This window comes from Acinonyx jubatus, chromosome C2, assembly GCF_027475565.1.
Source record: "Acinonyx jubatus isolate Ajub_Pintada_27869175 chromosome C2, VMU_Ajub_asm_v1.0, whole genome shotgun sequence".
NCBI lineage: Eukaryota > Metazoa > Chordata > Mammalia > Carnivora > Felidae > Acinonyx > Acinonyx jubatus.
In genome coordinates this window covers 57,940,745-57,960,261 of record NC_069384.1, presented here as the reverse complement: position 1 = coordinate 57,960,261, position 19,517 = coordinate 57,940,745, and the positions used below count along the sequence as shown (strand labels likewise).

The 19,517-nt window shown below is 36.6% G+C and overlaps 1 long non-coding RNA gene across 1 annotated transcript in view; it reads left to right on the top strand.

The window, feature by feature from the left end:
- The first annotated feature begins 3,566 nt into the window (after positions 1 to 3,566).
- The window catches only part of LOC128315178 (uncharacterized), a 19,011-nt gene continuing 3,060 nt past the window's right edge, over positions 3,567 to 19,517 (top strand). The window contains exons 1-2 of the long non-coding RNA XR_008297658.1: positions 3,567 to 4,008; positions 4,676 to 4,772. This is a non-coding gene — a long non-coding RNA (uncharacterized LOC128315178). The remainder of the gene's footprint in view (positions 4,009 to 4,675; positions 4,773 to 19,517) is intronic.

Genomic DNA, 19,517 nt, shown 5'->3' with positions numbered 1-19,517 from the left:
GGGAGGGCATGAAGGGACTTTCTGAGGTGATAGTAATGCTCATATTGTGATAGGCATTTGAGTTAGCCAGATGCATGCATTTTTCAAAACTTAGCAAATTTACCTGTGAGCTTTGTACATTTAATTGCATACAAATTTTACATAAAAAGAAAAAACTCTAAATACTGAAATCTAGTTCATTCCATGCAAATTAAAGTATTTAGCTGGAAGTGCCTAAAACATTAACAGGAGTCTGAAGGAAGTTCATTCCAATCCTCATGGATGACTTTGAGGAGTCCAAGACTTGAGTGGAGGCAGTAACTGCAGATGTGGTGGAAATAGCAGGAGAACTGGAATGAGAAGTGGAACCTGAAGATAGGACTGGATTGCTGCAATCGCATAAAACTTTAATGAGAGAGGAGTTATTTATTTCAAATAAGCGAAGAAAATGGTTTCTTGAGATGGAAGCTACTCCTGGTGAAGATGCTGTGATGGTTATTGAAATGACAACATAGGATTTAGTGCTGTCAAACAGTATCATATGCTCCAGAGAAATCATTCATGAAAGAAAGAGTCAATCAAAATGGCAAATTTCATTGCTGTCTTATTTTAAAATGTTGCCACTACCTCCCCAACCTTCAGCAACTGTCACTGTGATCAGCCAGCAGCCATCAACTTTAAGGCAAGACCCTCCACCAGCAAAAAGAGTATGACTTGCTGAAAGCTCAGATAATGGGCAGCATTTCTTCTTCTTCTTTTTTTTTTTTTTAAGTTTTTTTTTGAGAGAGAGCGCAAATAGGGGAGGGGCAGAGAGAGAGAGAGACAGAGGATCCAAAGCGGGCTCTGAGTTGACAACAGCAAGCCTGATGTGGGGTTCAAACTCATTAACCATGAGATTATGACCTGAGGTGAAGTCGGGTGAGATCATGACCTGAGCAAGTTGGGCACTCAACCAAATGAGCCACCCAGGCGCCCCAAGGATTTCTAAGCAATAAATAGTTGTTAGTTTGAGAGAGACAGAGAGAGTGTGAGCAGGAGAGGGGCAAAGAGGAAGGGAGACAGAGAATCCCAAGCAGGCTCTGTACGGACAGCGCAGAGAGACCTACTCAGGGCTCAAACTCATGAAATCAGGAGATCATGATCTGAGCTGAAGCCAAGAGTCGGACGCTTAACCAACTAAGCCACCCAGGTCCCCCCGGCAGGAAAATATTTTTTAACCAAGGTATGTACATTTTGTTTTTAAACATAATATTATCTCATATTTGATACACTACAGTATAGTGTAAACATAACTTTTATATGGACTGGGTGGGAAACCAAAAAATTTATTTCAGACACTTATTGCAATATTTCCTTTATTATGGTGGTCTAGAACTGAAAACACAATATCTCAAGATGTGCATGTGCGTGTGTGTATGTGTGTGTATTTAAAAATCTTTTTATATATGTAGTTGATCTATAAGACTAATTGAAAACAATTGGAGACAAGTAGTTGGTGGAGTCTAGGCCATCAGTATTTATTTTTCATAATAGATGAAGAGGCTGAGAGAGAATTTTGTTTGGTATACACCACAAGATTGTCAAAGATGAAAAGTGCCCTGTTCTTTGTTGTAGTGATAGTACTTAGCACAGGCTCTGTCAACTCAACAAACCCAGCAAACATTTATCGCAGGAATGAATCAAGTGAATGAGCGAAGTTCCAAGGAAATTCACACAGGGCTCCTTTTGGGCTGGACCCGTATCTCTTTTATCTCGGCATTTCTAGTTTCTACCACAGAAGATTCTCAAAAAGTGGTTGTAGATATGGATTAAATATAATCGAGTGGGTCAATTATTCTTTTTCATGGAACGTCAGGCTATTTACAAGAGAAGTGCTCTCGTGGCAGCTTCCAAGTTGAATCCAAGTAATTTTCTCTTTCCTGTCCAGGTGTCTATCTTTTGTCTTCCCCCCACTCAGATCACACTCATAATGCATGAAAACCAATATATCTGTAGTGTCTAGCGGAGGTGATTTAACGCGTATGTTCGCATTGGATTGTTACAACATGGTTACCATGTGAGACAGGAATCCTGGTCTCCATCTTGCAGTGGAGTAAACAGAAACTCAGAAGGGACTGGCATAAGAGCATATTCTGCAAAGCAGCAGATGGACATAAGTCTTTGGTGACAAATTGAGTGTACCACTTTTTATAAAAACTAATCCTTAGAATACCAGTCTGCAGCAGATAGGAGGAATTTGTTAAAAATTAGAAGCCAAATTTCCTCAACTTTAGAATGAGAGTCAGAGAAAAGGGGAGAAATAAGAAAAATGAAAATGAACAAAATCAAGTGATAGAAGCAATTTTAGATTTATTTTGTTTTGTTTTTATGTAAAAATCTGATTTACATGTTGTTCATGGAATAATGTCTCCAAAACGTTCCTTTGATACTGACTGGAAATTTTTTCTTTTTAATTTATAATTTCCTGTGGAAAATGGTTTGATTACTAGTATATTAACTTATTTATGTCCTTGATTACTTGTCCCAGGTGTCAAGGGAAAATATTACTAAAGGAAGTAAAAATTCTTCTCAGTTCAGTTGAGTTTCCATGACCATCTAACTTAGTATTTTCCCTCTCTTAGAAATGGTGTACTCACTATGTTGGAGCTACTCATAGTCTTAACATTGTGTCAGAAGTCGAGGGTTTCAGGGTCGCCTGGGTGGCTCAGTCGGTTAATCGTGGGACTTCGGCTCAGGTCATGATCTCTTGGTCCATGAGTTCGAGCCCCGGGTTGGGCTCTGTGCTGCCAGCTCAGAGCCTGGAGCCTGCTTCAGATTCTGTGTCTCCCTCTCTCTCTGCCCCTCCCCTGCTCATGTTCTGTCTCTCTCTGTCTCAAAGATAAATAAAAGTATTTAAAAAAATGTAAAAGAAGAGAAGTCGAGGGGTTCAGAAAGGGTTTGAAGGAGACATCACAGTAATTCCTCTCAGATTTGTTTACTCAAAATTTGTATGCAGTCATACTATGACCTGCTCTGCTCTAATCATACACTGTGCTTAGCCTAGTTGAATGATTCATTCAACCTATGAGCTACTAAGGTACAAATAAAATTTGCTAACACTACCCATTTTATAGTTGTTTCATTTATATTTTTACTTGTTAATTCAGCAAAAATTGAGTATCTACTCTGTGAAGATATTGTGCATGGAGGGTGGACACAGAAGTGAAAATAGAGGCCCTTCCCTTAAGGATCTTGTAGTCTATGTGGAAAGAGAGTAGGGATGCCAGATTTAGTAAATAAAAATGCAGGACATCCAGTTAAATTTGAATTTCAGATAAGCAACTAAATGTTTAGTATGAATGTTCATGGAGTATTTGGAACAGACTAAAAACCTTTGTTGATGATCTAAAATTCAAATTTAACTGAGAGTTCTATTTTTATCTGACAACCCTAGAAGAGAGACCTGGACAAAGATAATTATGACACATAAGAGTAAGTGTTAGAACGTGGCTAAATCCAGAGAGCGATAGAAATATGTGGCTCCCTGTAAATTAGAGGTTTTATTTTTAGGTTTTCCCTATGTGCTGGGAGTGAATGCAATCCTTTTTTGCAATTTGACCAGGTCAGTAGATGAATGTCCTGGCAAGAGAGTAGACTCTTAAATAAAAATGATACATTTATAATATAAATATGGGGGGGGGATTCTGCAACCATATTGAGATTGATTGCACTGCAAAACATCAAAAGCATTTCAGAGCCATTTAAGAAGTGATTTCTTAGGATTAAGCTTGTTACAAATGTCCCCTTACTGTGTTTCTACATGGCAACCATGGAGAACAGGCATATCTACTATTCTCAGAATCTGATGTTTTCCAGGGGGAGCAAATTGCTGTGGCAGAAATCCTGGGCCTTGACCTTTCAGGGATTGTACTCAGAGAAGGTACATTAAAGCTGGAAGACCAATTGGACTTAAATAGTCCATGACTTTCGTGCTATGGACAAGAGAGCTGAGACCAGCCTGGGTTAGGAGGCACAGTGACCATGAAACAGGTACTTCTGTATCATTTCCTTACTACTTTCTCTTTCCCAGCAGACAATGCATTAATATGGGTAAGCATTATAAAGAGACTCTGACTGACTTTTGCAAAGTAGCAGAAGAAATGGAAAAAAGAGAAAATATAAAGGCGGAGAAGGATGAAAAAGTGACAGTAGGGAAATACACCTATTCTATTTCAAACATATGAACATTTAAGAAACAAAAATTGGGGGGCACCTTGGTGGTTCAGTTGGTTAAGGGTCCACCTTTGGCTCTGGCCATGATCTCGTGGTTCGTGAATTCAAGGCTCGCATTAGGCTCTGTGCTGACAGCTCGGAGCCTGGAGCCTGCTTTGGATTCTGTGTCTCCCTCTCTCTCTGCCCCTCCGCCACTTGCACTTTGTCTCTCTCTTTCTCAAAAATAAACATTAAAAAAATTTTAATTATGAGGGTTTAGTGAAAAAGGTAACCTTAACTTGTTTTTTATACTGGAGGGTTTGTTAGGGGCATAGGAGACCAGCTCAGGAGCATCTGAAAATCTAAGAAAAAGAATTTAAAATAAGTGTGTTATTCATATTTTAGCCTAATATTTAAAAAAATAGGAATTACTGTCATTGACTCCATGGAAATCTCGTATGGCTTATTTCTGTATTTAATTTACTTTTTTTCTTATTTCCCTCAGATATAACTGCTTATGATCTGAACTCCAGCACTGCCTTATAATTCAAGAATCCTGAAGATCCATAAGAAATCTGATGCCCTCTGATTCTTGTTCATTGGTAGGTAATTTGGTTTTGTTTTTTCCCCCTCTCTCTGGTCTTCTGAACCTCCATGGATATATGTGGGTTTTCATTTCATTTATTGTCCTTGCCATTCAGTGGTACCTTTCAGTGTTACCCTTCACGTGTGGGAATTATCTTCTCTTTATATATACTCTTTACAATTCCCTCCTGTGATGATTTCTGTAAACTTACTATTTAAAAAATTCCTTTTAGTCTATTGTTGGACATCCAGAATCGATTCTCTATTTCTTTCATGTTCCTCATCCCATTTTTTAGATGGATTGTTTTTGTTTGCTTGTTATTGGGTTGTATGAGTTATTTATTTATTTTGGCTATTCAACCCTTATGCAATATGTGGTTTGCAAATATTTTTACCCATTCCGTAGATTGCCTTTTCTTTTTGTCGATTGTTTCTTTTGCTGTACAGAAGCTTTTTGGCTTGATGTAGTCCTACTTGTTGATCTTTGCTTTTGGTGTTATATCCAAAAAAGTAATTGCCAAGACACATGTCAAGGATCTTCTTCCATATTTTTATGTTTTATTTTGGGGAGTTTTATTGTATCAGATCTTATGTTTAAGCCTTTAATCTGTTTCAAGTTAATTTTTGTGAGTTGTGTAAGGTAAAAGTCCAATTTTATTTTTCTGTATGTGGTTTTCCAGTTTTCCCTACACCATTTGTTGAAGAGACTAACATTTCTCCTTGAATGTTCTTGGCTTCCTTGTCACATATTAGTTGACCATAGATGCGGGGGTTTATTTCTGGGTTCATTATTCTTTCCATATGTATATGTGGTTGTTTTTAATGCCAGTATCATACTATTTTAATTTCTGTGGCTTTGTAGTATAGTTTGAAGTCAGAAAGTATGATGCTTCCTATTTGTTCTTCTTTCTCAGGTTTGCTTCGACTATTTGGAGTCTGTTGTGGTTCCATACAAATATTAGAATTGCTTTTCTATTTCTGTCAAACATTTCAGTGGAATTTTGATAGGGATTGCATCTAATCTGTAGATAGCTTTGGGTAGTATGGACATCTCAACAATAATTCTTATGACTCATGAACACAGGCTATACTTCCATTTGTTTATGTCTTCTTCAATTTCTTTCATCAAAGTCTTATAGTGTTCATTGTACAGATCTTTCATTTCCTTTGCTAAAATTTATTTCTAAGTATTTTATTGTTTTTGATGCTATTGTGAATATGGGATTGCTTTTTTCTTCACATTTGTGTTGTTAGTGTATAGAAACACAACTAATTTCTGTATGTTGTTTTTATATTCTGCAACTTTACTGAATTCATTGATTAGTTCCAGGAGTATTTTCGTTGTCCTCAAAATTTTCTATATATAAGATTATATCATCTGCAAATAACATTTTTATTTCTTTCTTTCTGATTTGGATAGCTTTTATTTATTTGTCTTCCTTAGTTGCTCTGACTAGGACTTCCAGTACTATGTTGAGTAAAATGAGAGTAGGCACCCTTTTCCTGTTATTGATCTTAGTGGAAAATTTTTTGATTTCCCCGTTGCGTATGATGTTTGCTATAGGTTTGTGGTATATGGCATTGACTATTTAAAGTATATTCCTTCTGTACCCAATTTCTTATGGGTTTTCACTATGAAACAATGCTGTATTTTGTCAAATGCTTTTCCTGCATCTATTGAGATGATTACAAGAGTTTTATCTTTCATTCTATTAATGTGATGTGTCACATTTATTGATTTACATATGTTGAATCATCCTTGCATTCCAGGGATAAATCTTATTTGGTCATGGTGTATGATTCTTTAAATGTGTTGTTGAACTTGGTTCACTAACAATTTGTTGAGAATTTTTGCATCTATATTAATCAGGAATATTGTGCTATAGTTTTCTTTTTCTGTTATGTCTTTATTTGGTTTTGATATCAGGATAATACGGACCCTGTAAAGTGAGTCTGACAACTCACGTTTTTTGGAAGGATTGGCATTAATTCTTCTTTACATGTTTGGTAGAATTTACCAGAGAAGCCATCTGGTTCTAGGCTTTTCTGTATTGGGAGGGTTTTAATGACTGCTTCAATCTCCTTAGTCATTATCCTTCTGTCCAGATTTTCCATTTCTTCATTATTCATCTTGGTAGATTTTATGTTTTTAGGACTTTATCCATTTCTTCTAGGTTGTCCAATTTGCTGACATATAATTGTCCATAGTAGTTTCTTATGAACCTATGTATTCTCTAGTATCAGTTGTAATGTCTTTTCTTTCATTTCCAGTATTGTTTATTTGAGTCTTCACTCTCTCTCTCTCTTTGTCTAGGTGAGCACTTTTAACTAGTTAATTCATTTTAATTTATTATTAATTATAACATTAAGACTTTTTCAATTATATTTACCATTTCAAAAAACCATCTCTTTTTTTATTAATCAATCATTTCTATTGTGTACTGCAGTCTTTATTTTTCATTTATTTCCACTCTGATCTTTGTTATTTCATTTTTTGGTTAATTGTCTAGTTTCTTAAAGTGTAAAGGTAGGTTGTTTATTTGAGATCATTCTATTTTTTTAATATATGCATTTATTGCTAGAAACCTTCCTCTCAGAATTGCTTTTGCAGCATCTCATAGGTTTGCATATTGTGTTTCCAGTTTTATATGTTTCAAGAATATATTTGGCATTATTTCAATCTTATTAGATTTGCTAAGTTATTTTGTGGCATATCATATAATTCATCCTGGAGGATGTTCCGTGTGCACTTCAGAATAATGTGTATTCTTCTGCTATTAAATAAAATGTTCATAAATATCTGTTGAGTTCATTTGGTGTAATGTATGTTTCAAGTCCATATTTTTTATTTTTTTAATGTTTTTTTGTTTTTGAGACAGAGAGAGACAGAGTGCAAGCAGGAAAGGGGCAGAGAGGGAGGGAGACACAGAATCCTAAGCAGACTCCAGGCTCTGAGCTGTCAGCACAGAGCCCGATGAAGGGCTCAAACCCAGGAGCTGCGACATCATGACCTGAGCCAAAGTCGGATGCTTAACTGACTGAGCCACCCAGGTGCCCCAAGTCCAGATTTTCACTCTAGATGATCTACCCATTGCTGAAAGAGGTTTTGAAGTCCCCTACTATTATTGGATTCTTGTCTCTTTCTCCCTTCAGATCTGTTATTATGTGCTTAATATATTTAGGAACTCCAGTGTGTCTATATTTATGTTCATTATGTCTTCTTGATGAATTGACCCCTTTATGATTACAAAACGGCCTTCTTCATCTCTTATTACTGTTTTTGGCTTAAAGGCTATTTTGTTTGATATAATTATAGCTACCCTTACTTTCTTTTTCTTTCCACTTGTCCGAAACACCTTTTTTTTTTCTTCACTTTGGCCCTTTGTGTATCCTTAAATCTAAAATGAGTTCTTGTAGACAACATATCATTGGGTATTGTGTCTTTAATCCATTTAGATGCTCTGTGCCTTTTGATTAGTGAATTAAATCCACTTGTATTTAGAGTAATTATTGACATGTAATGATTTACTAATGCCATCTTGTTGCTTTCGGTATGTTTGGTAGTTCCATTGTTTCTTTTTTCCTTTCTTTCTGCCTACCTTTGTAAATAGGTGATTTTCTCTAGTGGTATGCTTTGTTTATCCTTTAAATTTTTTTTTGTTACTCTAATCTAGATTTTTGTTTTGTAGTTACCATGAGGTTCATATAAAACAAAGATAAAACAGTCCATTTTTAAGCTTATAGCAACTTAGCTTTTATGGTATGTGAGAGTGCCACCCTTTTACTCCCATCCTGTTTCTATTTGTTATCTCAGAATTTACCTCTATTTATATTGTGTATTTATTAACAAATTATTAACAAAAACCATAGTTATAGTTATTTTAATACTTTTCCTTTAACTTTTATACTATATAAAGTGGTTAACACACCATTCTACAGTTTTCTAAATCTATTTATCTTTACCAGTGTGTCATATACTTTCACATGTTTTCATATCCTTAGTTAGCATCTTTTCATTTTAGCTTAAAGGTCTTCTTTCAGCATTTCCCACAAGGCGGGTATAGTGGAATGAACTCTCTCAGCATTTGCTTGCCTGGGAAGCCTTTATTTCTCCTTCATATATGAATGATAACTTTCCTAGATAAATTATTTTTGATTGGCAATTTTATGATTTCAACACTCTGAATATGTAATTCTTCTCCCTCCACCCAGCAGAGAGTATCTGTTGAGAAATCTGCTTATAGCTTAATGAGAGTTCCTTTGAAGGTTTTTTTCCTCTGGCTGCTTTCAGGATTTTCTCTTTGTCTTTGATTTTTGACAATTTTATTATAATGTGTCATAGAGAAGCTCTTTTTGCACTAAGGTAATAGGGTGATCTAATAAGTACATGAACTTGGATGTTCATGACTTTCCCCAGGTTTGGGAAGTTCTGAGCTTTTATTTCTTTAAATAAAATTTCTGCCTCCTTCTCCCTCTCTGAGTCCTTCTGAAGCCCCAATTATTCTAATATTTTATAGAGTCTCATAGACCTCATAGATTTTCTTTGCTCCTTTTCATTCTTTTTTCTTTTTCTTCTTTGATTAGGTCATTTCAAAGTTCTTATCCTCTAGATCATTGATTCTATCTTCCATTTGGTCTACTCTGCTATAGATGCTACTGTGTTTTTCATTTCATTCACTGAATTTTTGAACTCCAGAGTTTTTGTTTGGTTCTTTATGATTTCTATTTCTTTGTTAAATTTCTCATTTTATTTATGTATTGTTTTCCTTATTTCGTTGAATTGTCATTTTGTATTCCTTGTAGCATGTTGAGTTTCCTCAAAAGAGGAAAAGCTATTTTTAATTATCAGCTAACTCACAAATTTCCATGCTTTTGAGTTCAGGTATTGTAGGAATATTGTTATCTTTGGGGAATAAAGTGTTTTCTTGATTCTTCACGTGTTTTTGCAATTTTGCATTGTTGTTTTCACAATTGAAGTAGCAAACTCCTTCTCAAATCTTAACTGGCTGCCTTCATTTGGGATGTACTATGCATTGGTCCTGTTATATCTTGAGTTTTCTGTGACCTGCTCCACACTCCTCGATTTTTCTCATGACAAAATCTTAAGCTTTTATTTCTTCTATGGTTGTTACAACTCACCAGGCTGGCTGCTAAAAACCTCTCTTTTGTTTTCCAGCAGGTGGTGCTACAGTTCCAGTTTGTGGTTCCCCTTGCCCAAAGACTAGTTTGATATTCTGTTTAGTAGAGCTCACTTACCACTACACTTGGGAGTTAGAGGAGCTGGTCACAGAGTGGGGAGAGGTATGGATTTGACACTTGGAGTGTTGGGTTGACTGCAATCTGCTGGGAGGATCTTTGGATGAGGTTCTCCCAAAGACTTGTGAGCAGACTTCCTGCAGAAGTCTTGAGCGCAGTCAGCAGGAACCAAGTCTCTGGATTGCCCTTTGAGAGTCTTCTATGTTTCTTTCCCAATTTTCTCCCTCCCACCAGTCACAGAGGTCCTGCCTCAGTACTGTGGGTGCATCTGGAGAAAAGTAGGTTTCTCCAATGTCCCACACAACTGAGTAGCCAGGCACCTACTCCGCTATCTTTTTCCCTTATGAAGAAGTCACCCTAGATAGTTCAGCACTATCTTGTGTAGTCTCAGTGGGACGGGTCGCACTGGCAAAGTTTCTCCCAGTCTCTCCAATGTGTCCAAAGTCATATTTTTCTTTCTTTCCAATGTTATGCTGTATGCTTCATTTGGAAGACTCGATTTCTCCAAACTCTCTCATCCATGGAATTCTAGAAATATTTAAAAGATAGAACTTATGAGATTTGTTAATAGTTTGGAGAGGGGGACTGAATAAGGAGGCATCAATGATTACACCCAGGGTTTGAATGTTTAAAAAGGAATTCTTTTTATTGAAGATTCTGATAGGGAGGAAGTATTTGGGGGACAAGTATCACTTCAGTTTTAGACATGTTGAATAAGTAAGCATAATACTGGAGAAAAATTATAATGCCAGTATTAAGGAGTTTGTTCTGGTATTTATAAGTTTCAATTTTATTTAAACACTTGATCAGAATTCATAAAAAAACAAAAAACAAAAAATATAGCGGGGTGCCTGGGTGGCTCAGTCGGTTAAGCGTTCAACTTCGGCTCAGGTCTCCCGTCTCATGGGTTCCAGTCCCACATTGGACTCTGTGCTGACAGCTCAGAGCCTAGAGCCTGCTTCAGATTCTGTGCCTCTCTCTCTGCCCCTCCCCGCTCACACTCTGTCTGTGTCTCTCTCTCAAAAATAAGTAAACATTAAAAAATTAAACACAAATAGCTAAATATATAAGATACTTCAAATGCCACAATTTATATACACATTACACAGAATCAAGTAAATCGTGAACTTATAAGTGTTCAATATACCTTATCATTCTAATGGAAATTATTAGTTTTGAAAGGTCTTCCACTTCCCTCAAAGTCAATTCCTTTAGCCCCACAGCATCTTCTGATGTTTGCCTCTGACAGAGCTGATTCCCTTGAGTACCAGTAGTATTGTCTCGTGCTTCACTCCTAGAGCTCTCCTTCGCTCTAGTCTTAAATTGCAGGAATTTTACTTACCTTTCTTCTGCACTGTCCTGTTCATAATCTAAAACTTCTCTTTTAGGGGAGTGATACTCCCATATTAGATAACATCTTAGTCCTTACTCAACCTTTTTTCTTTAGTAGGGGTGTGGTAGGGAGAGCAAAAGAAGACGAGAGGAGTGAGTAATTGGATATTGGAACTGTGTACAAGAGGGCCTGGTAGGGCTTGTAGGGATGTTTGAGATGGGGGCAAGAAGAAGGGAATAGAAGATTTATCTGAAGAAAATCCACCCTCTTTTTTTCTTTAGCCTTCTATTAGTTTTCACTGTATGAAACTTCCGGAACTTGTTTTGTGTCTTTGGATCACAGTTTCTAAATTAATGTTTCTTTTTCCTGCTTCAGGGGAAATCTGAATCCAATGTCAATGGACGTCTTTCAGTAAATGAACAAAAATAGGTTTTGAGAAATCTCTCAGTAAGAATTCTGGGTCAACATGAGAACTAGAGTGAAACAGGAAAAAGTTACCCTTTATCAATATGAATAACATCGTTATTCATTGGGTTATCCATGAGTCTTTGTAAAATTTTTCTCCTGAGAAGTAATTCAGTGAATTAAATGAACTGCACAATGAAGACACAAAGATTGCATAATGCTTCTCAGATACAAAGATAACATCTTAATGTGAGATATGAAGGAAGATTCAAAAAATACTGTCCAAACATGGAGAAAGCACAGTTCAGTGAAAGAGAAACAGATAGCAAAAAAGACAGGAAGACAGAGAGACAGAATATGATCTTACAGTAATCACATGTATTTTCTAGACACCCTACTTGATACTAGAGATTGCCCTGGCAGAAGAATGGATCGTGTTCCAAATGTTCATTTGTGTTCTTTTGTTTACATGTTGGAACAATGTTGATTAGGATAGCAGTGACCTCAACCAGTTCCTCCATGGAAACACTCATGGGAAATGTTGTGCACACTTACCACACAGGCCTACTGTTATACCAGAGTTGGCACATCCTTAGTCTTCCACTTAATAAAGCATATTAAAATACAAATTGATGAGAATGATATAGCTTAGAACAGAGGTTCTCAGAGAAGGGTAGATTCATCTTTAGGGTACATTTGTCAATACATGAAAACATTTTTAAAATTTTTTTTAATTTTTCTTTTATGTTTATTTAATTTTGAGAGAGAGAGAGCACAAGTTGGGGAAGGGCAGAGAGAGAGAGAGGGAAACACAGAATCCGAAGCAGGCTCCAGGCTGTCAGCACAGAGCCCGATGCAGGGCTCAAACCCACAAATCACGAGACCATGACCTGAGCCTAAGTCGGTCGCTTAACCAACTGAGCCATCCAGGTGCCCCTCAATGCCTGAAAACATTTTGATCATCACAACTGCAGGGAGTGGGAGCATTACTGACGTTTAGTGGGAAGGGCCCAAAGATTCTGCTAAACATCCTATGATGCTGAGGACAGCCCTCACAACAAAGAATTATCCATCCTGAAAGGTCAATAGTGTGAGGTTGAGAAACTGTGGCATAGAATATTACCTGGGTATTTGTTAGAGGTGCACATCATCCAGACTTAATGAAACAGAAACCAAGAGAGAGCCGCAGCATTTGTGGTTTCAGAAGTCTTCCAGATGATTCTTAGTGATCCACAAGTCTGAGAACTCTTGGTAGAGAGATAACCTTGAATGGACTATAATTTTTAAATAAATTTTTAATAAAGCAATTTCACTGCTTTATTATATTCAGTGCTACCACATAATTATTTTTGAAATACTTCACAACTTAAAGGGATCATGATTGAGAATAGTTTCTCAGCTTTACTTTGCAGAGAGGAATGATCCAGCTCATAGCCTCAGGTAATAGAAATAAACTGAGAAGGGGCACCTGAGTGGCTCAGTCAGTTAAGCATTCGACTCTTGGTTTCAGCTCAGGACATGATCTCACAGTTCATGGGTTCGAGCCCCACTTCGGGCTCTGTGCTGACAGCAGGGAACCTGTTTGGGATTCTCTCTCCCTCTCTCTCTGTCCCTTCCCCACTTGCATTCTCTCCATTCTCTCTCTCTCTGTCTCAAATAAAGTTTAAAAAAAGAAAGAAAGAAACTGTAAAAATTGGAAATAAAGAGAAATTTTTCTGATGACTGGATAGCCTGTTAATGAAGCTATGTTTATTGCAAAGCAATCAGTCATACTCAGGTGTGATGTAGGCAGTTTCCTAAAGCAATTAATTTGGATTTCTCAATAATGAAAAATACCATGATAATAAGATTGACTAATCACAATATGTCACATCAACAGCCTGACACAGTGACCTAAATATAATCGGTGATACAGGAAGAATAAAGAATAAATCCAAGGATTCGCCTAGAGGATATTACTGACTTTTATGAGTATATATCAATGTTGACTTGTAAGGTTTTGAGTGAAGATAAAGGAAAACATGGAATCCCTTCCAAAAGTTACAAAACACATGCTACTCAACGTGTGACCTACACATCTGCAGCGTTGCCTTTATTTGGGAGCTGTTAGGAAAGCAGAATCTCAGTTCCCAGTTGTGGACTCATTGAATCATAACCTGTAAGCCCCATATTTTGGTAAGTTCACCAGGTGATTTACAGGCACACTACAGATTGAGAAACCCTGCACTCAAATAACTCAAAAATATTTGTAGGAAGTAGATCATTTCCTTACAGTTTTTGTTTTTGATATACAATAGAAATGTCTTTATGAGTTCCATTGTTAATAACACTTGAATGCACAAGGAAACTATATTCAGTAAACTTTGTTCTTTGACTTCCTTGGAAAAGAAGCATCCCATTTCTGAAAGACCAAAAAATTTCCCAATGAAGTTTCTACTGTTGCCAACGTTGGGTCATATTTTGTTGCCAGCATCCAGGCACACAATAGAAGGAAGGTCATGTCTGTGACAGTTGACTTTTCTTCCTTTCTTTCATTATTCCTCTCAGCCTTCCATCACCAAGGCATAATTCACTCATTCATTCATTCATTCATTCAACAAACATTTATTAAGTATCAAGTGTGTGCCAGGCTCTGTTCTAAGCTCTGGGGATCCCAGAATTTAAAATATAGCTTGTGTTCATATTTGAGAACATAGTTTCTAACATATAAACTATATAGAGATGAGATAAATGACAGGTTTTCAATTACTTTAAGCGTCAAGTAGATTTGACATGAGAGTAGGCATTAAATAGGTGAAGTGAGTGACAGATCTACTGTCTAATGTTGCTCGATCAGTTTGAGCACGTTATGAAAATAGTTCCCTTTATATACTTCCTATTTTAGCAGTTCCTTTCCTTTTGTCAATCTTTGAAAAGGATGACAAACAAATGAGCAAGGACAAAGCAATAGGAAAAGGCCCAAGATGAAGGACTTTTCTGTTCGGGCTCCCACATCAGCGTGCTGGCCCTGGATTAAAGTCATTCTCTTTTCTATCAATTCAGCCAGTGAGTCAGGATGTCTCTCCCCACACTAATGTGACAGAAAATGTAATTTAATTTTGTCATCTATCTGATAGTCTCTCAGGCAGGACATACTGGAAAGGGCACCATCCCGGCTTTGCTACTAACTAGTTTTGAGACACTGAGTCAGTTCAGTGTCATCTGTGACCCTCCGTTTCCTAATGTATAAATTAACAATAAATGTAATCAAATATATGAAAGCGCTTTGATGTAAAGACACGATTAATCATGTAAGAGAACACTATTGCCTTCCCGGGTCTTACATTATTTCAGAATTAATGCTCACTCCGAGTCACCATGAGGTAATGAGGAAGTGAGCTGCAGTAGATGGAATTCTAAATCCGAGTGGTTCCTTCAAAACATGCTGCATTTGCTTACAATAGCACCCCCCCCACACACACCCAAATTTACTAATCCTGTCTATAATTCCCAATGGCCTTTTACCAAGACTTACAGAGTGGTTCCTGTAAAAACACACTTGCTGCATTTGCTTACAATAGCCTCCACCAAGACCCAGATTTACTAATCCTATCTAGAATTCCCAACAGCCTTTTACCAATCTCTTGAAAAGACTTCCTCACCTGACTTTACCATCAGATAGATGCCTCTAACAGGTGACTGTTACTTATATGTCCAGTTTTGAGATATTGTGACACAGAAAAGGCTATTCACATTCAACCTGTTGAGTTCTCTCATGAAAATTTTCTATTAATATACCAGGTGAGTATGGATGACCAGTCAGGGTAAAGGAGCAAAATTTAAAAGTAGACATTCTCCCTTAAGTAAGCAAAATAAAGCTTCTTTATTTACTGATATTTATTGATTAAAACTTAATGCATATATAATTATGCAAAACAAATTATTATTACAGAGATGTTTAGAAAAGCACATATAAAATGAGACATTCTTCTATCTTTATCACTAAAACTCAAGTTTTATTTGTTTGTTTTCCCTCCCTGAATGAGTCCTCTTCGATTTGATTGATTGGCCCTTTAGGAGAGATTGTTCTGAGAATTTACCTCCAGGCTTTACCCAAATTTATTCTTTGTTTTCCATCACAAAAATATTGTCATACATGACACCGTGATTTCTGTCTCCTCAGCTCCTCTTTCTTCATTCCTGGCTGGTCAGAGCTGCTCAGTGACTGATTCTCATCTGTGCCTAGGCCCTCCCCACTCTTTCAAAAATTCTTCCTCTAAAGAAACTCTTACCTTAATCCCATTTATTCCTTCCAAAGTAACACATGCAAGACAAGTATAATGAGATGCATAGCAATAACAGATCCATTTCTAATTAACAAACTGGATTTTAAGTATATATATTTTAAACTTATTTGCACATGTTGGGTTTTCCTCTTATTTTTCATAATAAAACCAAAACAATGTAGTTCAGTATTATATTGTTAATTTCAGAATTTAAAAGTTTAGCTTGCATTGACAAACTTTATAATTTAGTAAGTTGAACAGCTCTGTCAAAACATGGATTAGAACTTATTTCTAATACCCTAGAACTCATTTACTTTTCTACTACAGTTTCTTTAAAGAAACTCAGGCCTTGTAGATTTCCGGAGAAATTTTAAAGACAAGAACTATTTCTTCTGTGGTGCTTGACAAGAAGAAAGGAAATTACTAAGTCAAAGTTCAAGAGTAACAAGTTCACTCAAAGTGGAAAGTTCTAAAAACTTTTTGTATTTATTCATTCATTCAATAAATAGTAATTGAAAACCACTATCTACAATTTACTGGGCTTCAGCAGTTCAAAATGAGGAAAGTCCCAAGTCAACTCAAGCTACATTTTGAGTTGCTCAAACAGTGGCCTTAATCAGTATGATAATGATTATTTTTTAATGCTTATTTATTTATTTAATATAATTTCTTGTCAAATTGGCTTACATACAACACCCAGTGCTCATCCCAACAAGTGCCCTCCTCAATGCCCATCATCCACCTTCCCCTTTCCCCCACCCCCACCAACCTTCAGTTTGTTCTCTGTATTTAAGAGTCTCTTATGGTTTCCTTCCCTTCCTCCCTGTTAGTAACTTCCTCCCTGTTAGTAATTTTTCCCTCTTTTCTTCCCCCATGGTCTTCTGTTAAGTTTCTCAAAATCCACATATGAGTGAAAACATATGATATCTGTCCTTGTCTGATTGACTTATTTCACTCAGCATAATACCTTCCATTTCCATCCATGTTGCTGCAAATGGCATGTTTCCATTCTTTCTTATTGCCAAGTAGTATTCCATTGTATATATAAACCACATCTTCTTTATCCATTCATCAGTTGATGGGCATTTAGGCTCCTTCCATAATTTGGCTATTGTTGACAGTGCTGCTATAAACATTGGGGCACATGTGCCCCTATGAATCAGAACTCTTGTATCCCTTGGGTAAATTCCTAGTAGTGCTATCGCTGGGCCATAGGGTAGTTCTATTTGTAATTTTTTGAGGAACCTCCACACTGTTTTCCAGAGTGGCTGCACCAGTTTGCATTCCCACCAACAGTGCAAGAGGATTCCTGTCTCTCCGCATCCTTGCCAGCATCAAAAATCCCAAATACAAAATCTAACAGCACACATAAAGGAACTAGAAGCAGAACACAAAGAAACCCCAAACGCAGCAGAAGAAGATAGATAATAAAGATCAGAGCAGAAATGAACAATATAGAATCTGAAAAAAACAGTAGAACAGATCAACGAAATGAAGAGTTGGTTTTCTGAAAAAATAAACAAAATTGATAAACCCCTAGCCAGACTTCTCAAAAGGAAAAGAGAGAGGACCCAAATAGATAAAATCATGAATGAAAATGGATTTATCACAACCAATCCCTCAGAAATATAAGCAAGTATCAGAGAATACTATGAAAAATTATATGCCAACAAACTGGACAACCTAGAAGAAATGGGCAAATTCCTGGACACCTATACACTACCAAAACTCAAACAGGAAGAAATAGAAAATTTGAACAGACCCATAATTAATGAAGAAATGGAATCAGTTATCAAAAATCTCCCAACAAATAAGAGTCCAAGACCAGATGGCTTCCCTGGAGAATTTTACCAGACATTTAAAGCAGAGTTAATACCTATCCTTCTTAAGCTTTTCAAAAAAATAGAAATGGAAGGCAAACTTCCAGACTCATTCTATGAAGCCAGCATTACCTTGATTCCCAAACCAGACAGAGACCCCACAAAAAAGTAAAATTACAGGCCAATATCCCTGATGAACATGGATGCAAAAATTCTCAACAAGATACTAGCAAATCAAATTCAACAGTATAGAAAAATAATTATTCACCATGATCAAGTGAGATTCATTCCTGGACTGCAGAGCTGGTTCAATATTCACAAATCAATCAATGGGATACATCACATAAATAAAACAAAGGATAAGAACCATATGATCCTGTCAATAGATGCAGAAAAAGAATTGACAAAATACCAGCATCCTTTCGTAATAAAAGCCCTCAAGAAAGTCAGGAAAGAAGGAACATATTTAAACATCATAAAAGCCATATATGAAAATCCCATAGCTAATATCACCCTCAATAGGGAAAAACTGACAGCTTTCACCCTGAAATGAGGAACACAACAGGGATTTCCACTCTTACCACTGTTGTTTAACAGAGTGTTGGAAGTCCTAGCTTCAGCAATCAGACAACAAAATGAAATAAAACGTATCCAAATCAGCAAGGAAGAAGTCAAACTTTCCCTCTTCACAGATGACATGATACTATACATGGAAAACCTGCAAGACTCCACCCAAAGACTGTTAGAACTGATACATGAATTCAGCAAAGTCGCAGGGTACAAAATCAATGTACAGAAATCGGTTGCATTTTTATACACCCATAATGAAGCAACAGAAACATAATTAAAAAACTGATCCCATTTACAATTGCACCAAGAGCCATAAAATAGCTAGGAATAAACCTAACCAAGATGTAAAAGATCTATAAGTTGAAAATTATAGAAAGCTTATGAAGGAAATTGAAGAAGACACAAAGAAATGGAAAAAAAAAAACATTCCATGCTCATTGATTGGGAGAATAAATATTGTTAAAATGTCAATACTACCCAAAGCAATCTACACATCCAATGCAATCCCAATCAAAATTGCACTGGCATTCTTCTCAAAGCTAGAATAAACAATCCAGAAATTTGTATGGAACCACAACAGACCCCAAATAGCCAAAGTAATATTGAAGAAGAAAACCAAAGTGGGAGGCATCACAATCTAGACTTTAGCCTCTACTACAAAGCTGTAAGCATGAAGACAGTATGGTACTGGCACAAATACAGGCACATAGACCAATGGAATAGAATAGAGAACCCAGAACTGGACCCACAAATATATGGTCAACTAATCTTTGACAAAGCAGGAAAGAGAATCCAATGGAAAAGACAGTCTCTTTAGCCAATGGTGCTGGGAGAATTGGACAGCAACAGGCAGAAGAATGAAACCACACCACTTTCTTACACCATACACAAAAATAAACTCAAAATGGATGACAGACCTAAATGGAAGCCATCAAAACCTTAGAGGAGAAAGCAGGCAACAATCTCTTTGGCCTCAGCTGCAGCAATTTCTTGCTCAACACATCTCCAAAGGAAAGGGAACTAAAAGCAAAAATGAACTCTTGGGACTTCCTCAAGATTAAAAGCTTGCAGAGGAAACTGCAAAGGAAATAATCAACAAAACTAAAAGGCAAC